Here is a 12,296-nt window from a genome sequence, read left to right on the forward strand (position 1 = left end):
AGGGCTGCAGTCTTTGATCTTCCCCAGTTAGGCCTCGTGCTTTCAGCCATCCAAGTGTGTCGTCTGCATGTGGAAGGTTACGAATGGGCCTTCTTTGAATCCCGAGGAGGCTGTCTCTTTACATAGGCATGTCCCCCAGAGGATTTGCTCAGCATCCAGATTAAGTAAATATAGGGAAGGATGCCACCCTGACATTCGCTTTTCCTGATTTCAAGCCACGCGGTCTCCCCTTGTTCTGCATCTTGGTCTGAGTGCTGGTTCCACATGAGCGCACTGACGTGTCTGGAATTCCCATTCTTTGCAATGTTACACATTTGCTATGTTCCTTTTTGTTAAACCCTTTGCACAGTCAGCACAACACACGTAAATCTCTTTCTGATGTTCTCTGCTCGTCTTCCAGTACCTGTATCAGACAATGGTTCCTTAGGGAATGCCTCAGAAGGGGGTCGCCTATCCCTTCTTTATCGTTTCTTGTCTGTAAGCTCAGCTGAAGGACTGCTCACCAGTAGCACAGCCTCGGCATCACAGCAACGAGCAAGTCACTACCATAGGACAAAGTGGCAGGCAAGTGGTGGGCACTCTTTAGGAGCACATGTCAGTTAATATTCTGGCGATTCCTGGGGACACGTAAGGGGAAACATATATGTCCTTGACACCCCAACTCTTTCTAGTGTTTCTATGACTGAATGATGCTATTCTGGGGCTTTGTTACACGTTTGGCAAAGAGGGGTAAATTCAATGTACCCAACTCACCTCTGACCCTAAATCATCAGTCTTTTCCAAAAGGCATGTCCTCCACAAATGGCTTTCAAAAAGTGTGACACAAATTGCCGGAGTTCCTGTTCCAGTGTCCAAAAGCATACTCATTTTGACAGAGTTAGAAGAATCTTTAGCAAGGGTAAACGTCATGTAAATGAAATGAGATTGCCTCTGGGCACTCTGTGGTTCAGTTAATACTCGGAAAAGAAAAGCTCTGGACCTACTGAGCACCATGGAAGTGCTGGGTCAACAGCGGCGGATAGGAACGAGCATCTCGCAGCACCACAGAGTGAGAACGCCAACCCAAAGCCCAGTGTTTCCTGGCTGCATTGAAAGCCCAATCAACATCCTGTTACAAGAATATTGTGAAGGGCAGTATAATGAAGCTTTCATGTGTTCCAAAAGTGATCATCAGAATACAGTGACTGGTTTAGAGTTACCTTCCACATCTTACTTTTAGAAGAACTGGCAATTTTTTGTTACAATTTTTTAAATTGAAGATCACCCTGATATTATCATTTTCTTTGAAGATTCTCAAGTACTCTGTAGAAGCACCAAAGTCCCTTGAAGGGTTCATGGCTCTGAAGAAATCACATTATAAACAAATTTTCTAGAACATTAAAAATATTTTTTAAATAACAGGATGAGTTTAATCTGCATGGGCTTTCTAACTCCCCAATGGGTTTTTAAATTTTTTTTATTTAAGCTCTTTAAAATGGGGCCCCTGGACTCATTTTAGCAGGTAACTATAATTTCAGAGTGATTGGCTAGCTGGACTTGTCTGTTAGTACAGCGGTAGCTTGTGTGTGGTTATCATGCTGGAATCTATGCCACTGATATTTCAACAATCACCCAGGTTTCCCATGGTAGACAGATTCAGGACAGCTTCCACCCTAAGACAGACTACAAAGAAAGGGACCAGTCACTAGAGAAGGAAATCACCTCAGGTGAAGTCAAGGTTAGGTCAACAAGGGACTGAGAGACCCTCAGTGAGAGGTGCTGGAACAATAAATGCCAGCAATGAACTTGAGCACACTGGGGTCTCTGTAAGCTGACAGGACCAATTCCTTCTACTGTGCACGAAGCCACCCTGCGTCAGGTTTGGCTCTGTAGCAGCTAATCAGGTCAGCTGTACAAATCACAGGTCCTATCAGTCCTATTCTTTGCTTTCCTTCCCTCCCGAATCTGACCCGACACTCGACTCTTGCACCCATCTATCTATCTACCTATCTATCTATCTATCTATCTATCTATCTATCTATCTATCTATCTATCTATCTATCTACTTTCATCCTGTAAGAAAAACGCAAAGCAAACCTAGGCAAATCTTTCTGGCTATCCAAACAAAGGATACAATATTCATTAGATTTCACACTGAGCTCATCTTACTCTTGTCCCCCAAACCACTCTCGCCCTTCCTTTCATGAGAACCATATTCCCCCAAAATCCAACCCTCAGCACCACTCAGAACACCTTCCTCTGAGCTTCGCCAGGAATCCAGTCCTTGGCTTTGGTCTGTTCTACGTCACCACACGATGCTCTCCGTCCACTCTCACTGGCCTCAATGCACGCCCTATTCTCTGGCCTTCCTCCATTCTCCTGTCTATGTCAACTACTGTGGTCTTATTAAGCTCCCTGAAGTAATTTACCTGAAAACCAGTGGCGCTCCTGGTACATATAAAAGTAAATCTCAAAGTCCTAGCATGGCACGCTAAACCTGCCCACACCTGGCCCTACTCCCTTTCCCACCCCAGCTCATGCCGCTCACCCATGTTCCAACGTGAGCTGCATTCATTCCCAGGGGCACGCTGAGCGTCTCTAATTACATGAGCTCCTGCTTCTGAAATGTCCTCTGAAAACGTCTCCACCTGTTCCAACTCTGTTCTCAAATCCGATCAAACCACCTACACAGGAAACCTTTCCAGATTCCCCACAACGAAACTGTCAACTCTCCTCTCCAGGCTCGCAGCTGCTTTTTCTTGACTTCGCCCTGAGAGCACTTACTCTCAGTATACCCGGTAATTATTTCTGGACAGTTCTTCTTTCCTTTGCTGGACGAGTTATTCTTTATGTCCCCCGAATCTGACACCACATCTCACTCACAGCACCGCTCATTAAAATGCACCAGATTCCATTACACATACAACTTTCCTCTAGTTCCAAAATGCTTCTCCCCGCCGCCTCCAAAGCCCCAATCATGATCCAATTCTGCCTTACAAATCTGGCTAGACCAGAGGATGTACACTGGTACAGATAGGAACTGGAAACATAGAAAATCCAGGGCAGATGATCCCTTCAGGACCAGTTGTGAGAGTGGCAATACTGGGAGGGGGGAGAACCAATTACAAGGATCTACATATAACTTCCTCCCTGGGAAATGGACAACAGAAAAGTGGGTGAAGAGAGATATTGGATAGTGTAAGACATGACAAAATAATAATAATTTCTATATTATAAAGGGTTCATGAGGGAGAGGGGGCAAGGAGGAAGGGGAACAAAATGAGGAGCTAATACCAAGGGCTCAAGTAGAAAGCAAAAGTTTTGAGAATGATGATGGCAACAAACATACAAATGTGCTTGACACGATGGATGGATTGTGATAAGAGTTGTATGAGACCCCAATAAAATGATAAAAACAATTTTAAAATAAAATAAAATGCACCAGATTAATGCCTAGCAAGCAGACTTGGTTAGGAACAAAAGTTATGTCAAACTCAGAAAGTGCAGTCCCAACGTGGAAATCCTTGGGAATTTGGTAACAACCTTTTCCACCTGGGTAAGCAAGGTTCCGGTTTGCAAGGAAAGACCGACCTTGATAATATGTTGGCCCATGAACACGTCTTTAAAACAACATCTGAATGCATTATGTGCAAACGAAGCTCAAACATATGGATCACGTTTCCTATAAAATGCATATGGTTTTTATAAGAACAGCACAGAGACAAGGACACAGCACGATCTCCCAGGCCGATGAACCAGAGGTCTTTTTCTAACGCCAAGACTGACCGAAGGCTATCTTGCTTTAATTATGCTCCTAACGTCCGCTTCTGCCGTCGTGACTCAGGGACTTCGGGTCAACATTCTTTGTGTTCCTGGGGAAGGAGACGAGGGACCTGAGGAAAAGCATTCCTTCGAATGTCATCCTCTTTCCTTTTCTCCTTCAGACACAAGTCAGGCCTCATCCTCTTCCTTTCTCTCTTCCTCTGTGGCGTCCGTGCACGTGTGTCACTTCCCCTCTCTGAGCAGCCGTTCTCTTTGTCCTGTCCTCTTCTTTCCTTGGCACACACAGCCACGGACACAGAGGCACTCTCTCGGCCCCTCGGCGCTCCCGAGTCCGAGCTGGGTGGTTGTGCACGTCAGCTGTCAGGGACCCTGCGCCGACTGTTGGTGCGCACGTCCACAGGAAGCGTTCTGCATAGCCGCCTTGTCGGCAGGAAGCCTGCCTCTCGGCTGAGCCGGGACTCAAACCCAGAGTGCAGCTGAGCAGGAACAACGAGTGGCGAGTGAGACTGGAATGACACAGAGAGCTCCCAGAGAAAATGGAGGTAAGAGGGAAATGAAGTCCTCAGAAGTGAATTCATGCAAGTGGGGAGTCCCCCCGGCTCCCCCCACCAAAAGTAACCTGCTTCCAAACCTAAAGCCAAGCATCAAGTTTAGAAATTGAAACTCACGTCCTCCCACCCCATCCTTGACAGGAAACCTTGCAATTCTTTCTTTTATTTTTAAAATCATTTTCCTAGGGGCTCAACTCTTATCACCATCCATCCATCCGTACATTTGTTGCCATCATCATTCTCAAACCATTTGCTTTCTACTTGAGCCCATGGTATCAGCTCACTTTCCCCCTCCCTCCAGGCCCCACATCCCTCATGAACAGATAATTTATCAATTATTATTTTGTCATGTCTTACACTATCTGACGTCTCCCTTCACCCACGTTTCTGTTGTCCATCCCCCAGGGAGGAGGATAGATGTAGATCCTTATACTTGGCTCCCCATTTCTACCCCACCTTCCCTCCACCCTCCCCGTATTGCCACTCTCACCACTGGTCCTGAGGGGTTCATCTATCCTGGATTCCCTGTCTTTCCAGTTCCTATCTGTACCAATGCATATCCTCTGGTCTAGCTGTATTTTTAAGATAGAATTTGGATCATGATGGTGGGGGAGGGGTGGGAGAGAACATTTAAGAACTAGAGGAAAGTTGTATTTTCATCATTGCTAAACTGCACACTGACTGGCTCCTCCTCCCCATGACCCTTCTGTAAGGGGATGTCCAGTTGCCTACAGATGGCCTTTGGGGCCTCAATGGGCACTACCCCTCATTCCCAATGATATGATTTTTTTGTTCTTTGATGCCTGATACCTTCTCCCATCAACAGCTCATGATCACACAGCCTGGTGTGCTTCTTCCATGTGGGCTTTGTTGCTTCTCAGCTAGATGGCCGCTTGTGTATCTTCGAGCCTTTAAGACCCCAGATGCTGTATCTATTGATAGATGGGCACCATCAGCTTTCTTCACCACATTTGCTTGAAACCGCGGTATTCTAATTAACCTCAGGTGTGAGTTCATAGCACTGGCTTACCACAGAGTGGAAGAGAAGAAAATGGACAGCCTGCTACTTAACTCTTTAACGCACCCCCTCTGAGCCCGGGCCCACTTTCATCTGCCGTCACCGTTAGAGCCGCCTCACCTGCCGCCGCTTAGAAAGCCTTGTATCAAACTGAGGTCCCATTTTCCAAGCACAAGACCCAGAACCAGCATTTTTCACAAATAAATTACATGAAAATTTCCTAATTAGGATTTAACCGAATAAAAACTGAGCAACATTCACACAATTTCAAAGCCTGTGGTCTTAATTATTTCTCTTTCTGAAATTGAATAGCAGCCATCTTTCCAGGAAGCGATCTTGTGACTTAGTGCCCACTAATGAGGTGTAAGGACAATTTGACAGGGCCATAAGAGGAGACCCAAATCCACCACTGATGTCCCCCCAAAGAAACAAAGCAAAACAAAAACTTCTTATATCAGCTAACAAGATGCTTTACCATATTGGTAATGATAATCCCCAGGCAGCCTTCAATTTTATCTTTTCAGTGGGAACCAATAGTCACACAGACTAGGCCCGCCTTTCGTTGCTGTTCATTGCCGTTGTTAACGTTCAGCCAAACTCCGACTTAAGCCAACCCGTGTGACTAAGTGGGACTTCCTCACAAGGTTTTCCTAGCTGGGATCTTTAGCCATGAGGGCGCTAGGTCTTTGTCGCTCGGAGCCACGGGGTGGCTTCAAACCTCCCACCTTTATGAGCAGCTGAGCCGTGAACTGTTACTGCCACAAGGGCTCCTTCCAAAGACTCCAATTCATACCCGGGGGGCAGGGTCATGAGACGTCTTAGCTATAACCAAACCCGCCTCGAGGGAATGAGTCACTTGGTCTGAGGGCTCACTTCTACAGTCTCCGTCTCTGGGAGCAGCAAGGTCAAGTGGTGTCACATTGTCCACAATGGCAATGTTCTATGTCCCACTGTGGCCAGCAGCAACTGGGGTCTTAAAAGGCTGTGACTGGCCATCTCGGGTGCAAAGATTGGTCTCCACATCTAAAGCAGAGAAGAATGAAGAAAATCAAAGGCATACGGGAATAATTATTCCAAAGGATTAAGAGCCCAGGTAAGGCTCGGCCTCCCAGATGCCAAGACAAGAAAAACACTAGACGGTGCCCGACTACCATTGCTGACTACTCTGAAAGAGATCGCAGCCTTAGAACAAGTAGCTGTCGCAGTGCAAACCGGCACTGACTTCAGAGCTCGGGAGACAGGCAGGGATAGGACAGGACAAAGGGAAACAGTGAGCGGAGAGAAGTCGTGGGACGGGTGCTTCGCTATATTATGGGGACTGCAGTCAGTGTCACAAAATAAAAATCTGCATGGATGATTGACTGCAATATCAATTTGCTCTCTAAACTTTTACCCAAGTCTCAATAATTATTAAAAATAAAGTTAAAAACAAAATGCCTGGTCTAGGTGCCACCGTCTGCTTCTGGACTCCCCCGGAGCCCTGTGCAAACTTTTTGTCATGGGATTTTTGCACCATGCTGTTAAAAACCAGTTTGCTTTCTCTCACACACACACACACGCACACGCACACGCACGCGCACACGCTTTTTTTTTTTTTAAGATGACAAGGTAATGGAGCAGGATGCTAGATTACTGGAAAAGGAACCACCAGAACAGAAATCATGACAATGCTCACACACTGTGAAGAATGTACATGATGTCAATGAACAATCTGTCGGAATTGTTGAATGGGACCCTAACCTGCTGTGTAAACTTTCGCTGCAAACACAATGGATCATTATCATCTTAAAACAAACAAACAAACAAAAATTGTTCTGACACAGAAAATGCAACTAGACCCAAGAGAGGGCCCTATAATGGGATTTCATCTCATTCCTCAACCTTCTCAAAGTTTATTAAATCCTGTCATTCAGTCTATATATGTCAACTGACTCCTCATCTACTCTATACCACCGCTTTTTCTTGTGCTACAGTGGCGTATGTTTCTGTGATATTAGAAGTTATGCTATATATATTTCAAGTAACAGCAAAGTCACCCGTGGTGGATAGACTTCAGTGGAACCTCTGGTCTATAAATGACCAAGAAGAAAGGCCTGGTGATCTATTCACCTCCACTCACCTAAAACCATTAAAAAAAGAAACAAAACTAGAAATCACAACAGAATCCTGCCCAATCTAGCGCTGAGACCCCTAACTTGGAAGGTGGTGCATGCTCCTGATCATGAAGATGGTACAGGCAAGGGCAACAGACTGCACATGGGCTCGCCACTGAGCCACAGCGGTGACCTAACAACCTACACGTGCCAACTATTATTCTAAGTGAACAAGAGCTCACGCCTACCTCCAAGGAGCTTACACTCGAGCAGGGCAAAGAAACAACAACCAAGGATAAACAATTAATATGTAAAATACTCAGTACAGAGAATGGGGTCAGTACTTCCACCTCCAGACTATGGCCTGGTCTCAGCATGGCCTGTAATGTTCAGCTCCACATCTCGGCCCCTAATGCATGCTATGGGATCACAATCAAAATCAAAATTATTTCTAATACACAAATGAGTAACTAAGGAGTCTTATCTGTTTTCAAACCCCCTTATTTCACAGGCAAACGTGAAGGAAGTCATTAGCAAGGTCCTGACCTATAGTTGTCAAAATAAGAAATACAATGGGATAAAAACCCAACAGTGTTGGAAGCCGTCTAATGTATTTGTTAAAAGAAACAAAAAACACGCACTCCCTTGACTACAGAGGAGCCAGGAACAAGACAGTTCTTGTTTTCTATCAAGATGGTTCACCTGGTGTCCACCCGCAGGCTCCTGGAGGCCTGTGACTCTCTGAGATTGTTAGCAGTCCTGCTGGGCTGGGGAGACGGGCACTTTTCTGAGCATGAGTCAGCAGCTCCCGCCAGCTTCGCAGTGGCCTATGATCCCCAACGAGGTTACGAGGAGCTTCCCTGAAGAATAAATATGTTTCTTCAAACCAGATCTGTTTTTTACTTAATAGTGAAGGTATATCTGTACTTCTCTGTTATCATCTTCATTTTCCAAATACAGAGAAGCTGTATTTGAGGACGAGGGGGGTGGGTCAGAGAAGACACATAGCAGTAGTTCTTTGAGCAAAAAAGACCCCAGAAACATTCCCAAACACATTTATCACACACTCCATAAACCTTCCAACCCCCATGTCTAAGGAAGGCCAGCTACACTGAATGGGTACCAGGCTCCTTAAAATTCTGAGTCCAACCATAAGCTGCTACGAGAAAGACCTAATGTCAGCAAAAGCAATACTTGGGTTTTGTTTTTACCATCAACAAGGAATTCTCAGATATCAATGAAAGTTACGCCCACATTCCAGCCCGATGCTCTCTCAAGCTCTTACTACAGGAAGAAGAAAAGGAGTATTTGGGAAGCTAATAATGATAAGTACAGGAACAAAGAAAATGTTCTAAAACCGTGGTGATCATTGCGTAACTCTTACTGATGTGACTGAATTATTGAATTGTATTATTGCTATATACCTTTTATGCCAATAAAAGTGTTGGTGGAAAATGTTAGTAAAAATTTTTAATCTTATAAATTAGCAGTGCTTTATATATTTCAGAAGTCAATCACACTCTCAAAATTAAACCATTCCTTTTTAAATATTAAGGAGCCCTAGTGATGTAGTGGTTACCAGTTGCGCTGCTAACCGCAAGATCAGAAGTTCAAAACCACCAGCCACTCTGTGGGAGAAAGATGAGGCTTTTTACTCTGGTAAAGAGTTAAAGTCTTCAGAACCCAGAGGGCAGTTAGAGGGTTGGTTGCTTTGAGTTAGAACTGACTCGATGGCAGTGAGGCTGGTGTTTTAAATATTAACTTTCAGTCACCCTTTGCAGATAGTTACACTTTGTATCTAGCTATAAAATTATAGGACAGTGTTTCCCAAAGTGGGTGTCACCACTCCCTGGGGGACACTGGAACAACCCAAGAGGGGGGGGGGGGCTGAAAAACCAGATACCTACACTTCACCTAGATTATGAACAATAGTACAAAAGGTTTTCATTTCCATGGGTTAGTTTAATTTTTTGTTTTTATAGGGGCCAGTAGGTCAATTAAGTTTGAGAAGCTATGCTGTAGGAGAAGAAGCCAGGAACACCCAGTCTTTGGTCTCAAAGCAATGATCAGATTCATAGACCAGAGTTTCTTGTTACAGGGCCCAGAGGCAATGCCCTGAGCTATCGGTTAATACACCCAAAGGAATTAGCCCTCTAGATCCCAGGGTTGAAGTCCCTTATATTGTACCCTGTGCCTGCTAGCATCACTGAGTTCTTACTGTGTGCCAAGCACAACACCTTTATTATCTAATTAACTGGACATATCAGAGCACAGAGTGAGGTTACAGTTACATCCTCGTAAGTAGTTATGGAGGTAGGATTTTGTCTAGGTGATCTGATGATGGAGCCTGTGTGTGGGACTGCTGTGTTACAGTATGTTTCAACGAATAGACCCAGAGTTCATGCTCACCCCTAAAACAGCAGGCAACATAGTGTGACCATTCATCTTGGGAAGGGACTGAATGAGGGTGGAGGGAGTTTTAGTGAAGCACCACCACCACCACCAGTGGAGCTGAGTCAGCTCCAACTCACAGCGGCCACACAGGCATGCCTGTTCATTTATGCAACTTCTACGGCTGCTTTCAGAGTCCCTGGGCAACAGGGATGGCAAAGTACTGGGCTACTAACCGAAAGGTGTCCAAAAGTTCACAGCCACCAAACCCCATGGCGCACAGTTCTACTCCGGAACAGAGGGGTCGCCAGGAGTCAGAATCAACTCAAGAGCAATGGGTTATGGCTCTTGTCACCCTGCAGTGGCAGGGCTGTGTCGCTCTCACAGAGACTGTTCTATATGCCGTGAACAGTGAAAAATTACTCTCTGGAAATTTACAGAAGTGTGTGGATCTCTATTCTACATCAGTTATTTTTAAGCCTGCAAAACCATCAGAAACACTTACTTGAATCTTTTAAGTGGCTACCTACCCACGTGTACTTTTTTTTTTTTTTAACATTTCTTTCTTCATAGGGACTAGGATAAGTGGCCAACAAGAAGCACGAATCTAAGCTGGCACTAATAGAGGCCAGGCAGGTTGTCATTCCAAGAAACCCAAACCCGAGCTCGCTGCCCAAGAGCTGATTCTGACTTCATAGCCACCCTCTGGGACAGGGTGGAGCTGCCCCCTGTGGGCTTCTGAGTGTAAGTCTTCACGCAGTAGAAAGCCAGCCCCATCTTTCTCCCACTGAATGGCTGGTAGATTAGAACTGCTCACCTTGCAACTAGCAGTCCAATGCATAACCACTATGCCTCCGGGGCACCCCATAAAAGAAGTACATTACGAATATCCACTCTCCTTTCCCTTCCCATTTCCAATTGTCTCCTTCATATTACCACAGATATTCCTCAATTAGTTAGGTTAATAAGAAAAGATCCTCAAGGGGTCTTTGTAAGGCAGTGATTCACATTTTTATGTTCAGAGGCTTCATCACAATTTCCCCTTCACTACCAGCCTCTCCAGAAGCTCTGGTAGTGTAGCCATTGCGAGCTGCTAACTGCCAGGTCAGCAATTCAAATTCAAGATCACCAGCACCTCTGAGGGAGAAAGACGAGACTTTCTACTCCTGTACACAGAGATAGTCTTGGAAACTCACAGGGGCGGTTCTCCGTCCTGGAGGGTCGTCATGAGTCAGCATCAACTAAGCATCAGAGAGTTTGGAGAGTTGGACCAGCCTCTCCGTGTGAGAAAGAAGACGCTTCCCCAGCAAAGAGCCACAGCCCTGGCAACTCTAGAGGGTCACTATAACTCAAAAGCAATACGTTTGGTTTCAGTACCCTTAAAATGCAGGAGCCCTGGTGGTGCAAGTCAGCAGTTCAAACCTACCCGTGCTTCCTCGGCCGAGGGAAAGAGACCCGGTGTCTGCTCCCATAAACAGTGCAGTCGGGGAAATGTTATGGGACCATTTCCACTCTGTCCCATGGGGTTGCTGTGAGCCTACACTGGCTCAATGGCACAGAACAAGAGCGTCTGGATATGAGAGAATCTCGGCGGCAATTGGAGGATGTGTGTCGAATAAACCTTGAGGGGGTCGCGGGGGAGGGGACACAGTACACACGTGCTGGTGACCATTTTTGTAACCATGGAGCACAGCAGGAGGAGAATGGCTCTCCCAGGACAGCGGAGAATACCGCAGTCGTTTGGAAAAAAGATCACACCGTGATGATGGCCCACAGTGCTAACTTGTAGAACTCAAGGCAGAGCTGGGTGCAGTGCAGGGGCAGAGTATGACCGAGCAGGGTCCGCTCCCCTGGCATCCAGCCGATTCCGACTCACGGCCACCCCACGGGGCGGGGAAGATTCTGAGAACGTGCATCTTTACGGTAGCAGGCGGCAACATCTTGCTCCCGTGGAGCGACTGGTGGGCGACGACTGCCGACCTCGCACAGCCTACTACATATGTACACCAGGGCTCCTTCACCCCGCTAGAGAATCTCCGAACTCAAACCAAGTTCAACCACATAGCCAAGGCCCAGCAAAGTGTGCCCCCCCACGTGCCCTAAACACACACACACACACACACACACACACACACACATTCCCCAGATGTACCCCTGCCTGAGCCTATCTGAGGAGTTCACCCTGCCTGGACTGTCCTCACTGTACCTCCCTCCACCCCATATGAGTCCAATGAGAAAGATGCTGCACAAGAGAGGGTGCTGCCTCTGAAAGGACCGGTCCAGCAGAAGCTGCCCTTGAACAGCAGATCTCAGGGGTGCTGCTCCCAGCGCTCGCCTCAACGATGCTCACGCTCCACTGGGGCCGGCTCACTTGCCTCTCAACTTCACTCTCCTCACCGTCCCTTTCTTCACAGGTTCAAAACCCTCCGTGGACTGACACACACATACTTCCCCCGTGTGCCAGGGAAACAGCACTGCATG

General features: G+C 46.4%; 1 protein-coding gene across 2 annotated transcripts in view; it reads right to left on the reverse strand.

Annotated features, from left to right (window-relative positions):
• ARHGAP10 (Rho GTPase activating protein 10) overlaps positions 1-12,296 on the reverse strand; it is a 350,687-nt gene that overhangs the window by 96,405 nt on the left and 241,986 nt on the right. The window lies entirely within an intron of this gene.

Source organism: Tenrec ecaudatus, chromosome 3, assembly GCF_050624435.1.
Source record: "Tenrec ecaudatus isolate mTenEca1 chromosome 3, mTenEca1.hap1, whole genome shotgun sequence".
NCBI classification, from domain to species: domain Eukaryota; kingdom Metazoa; phylum Chordata; class Mammalia; order Afrosoricida; family Tenrecidae; genus Tenrec; species Tenrec ecaudatus.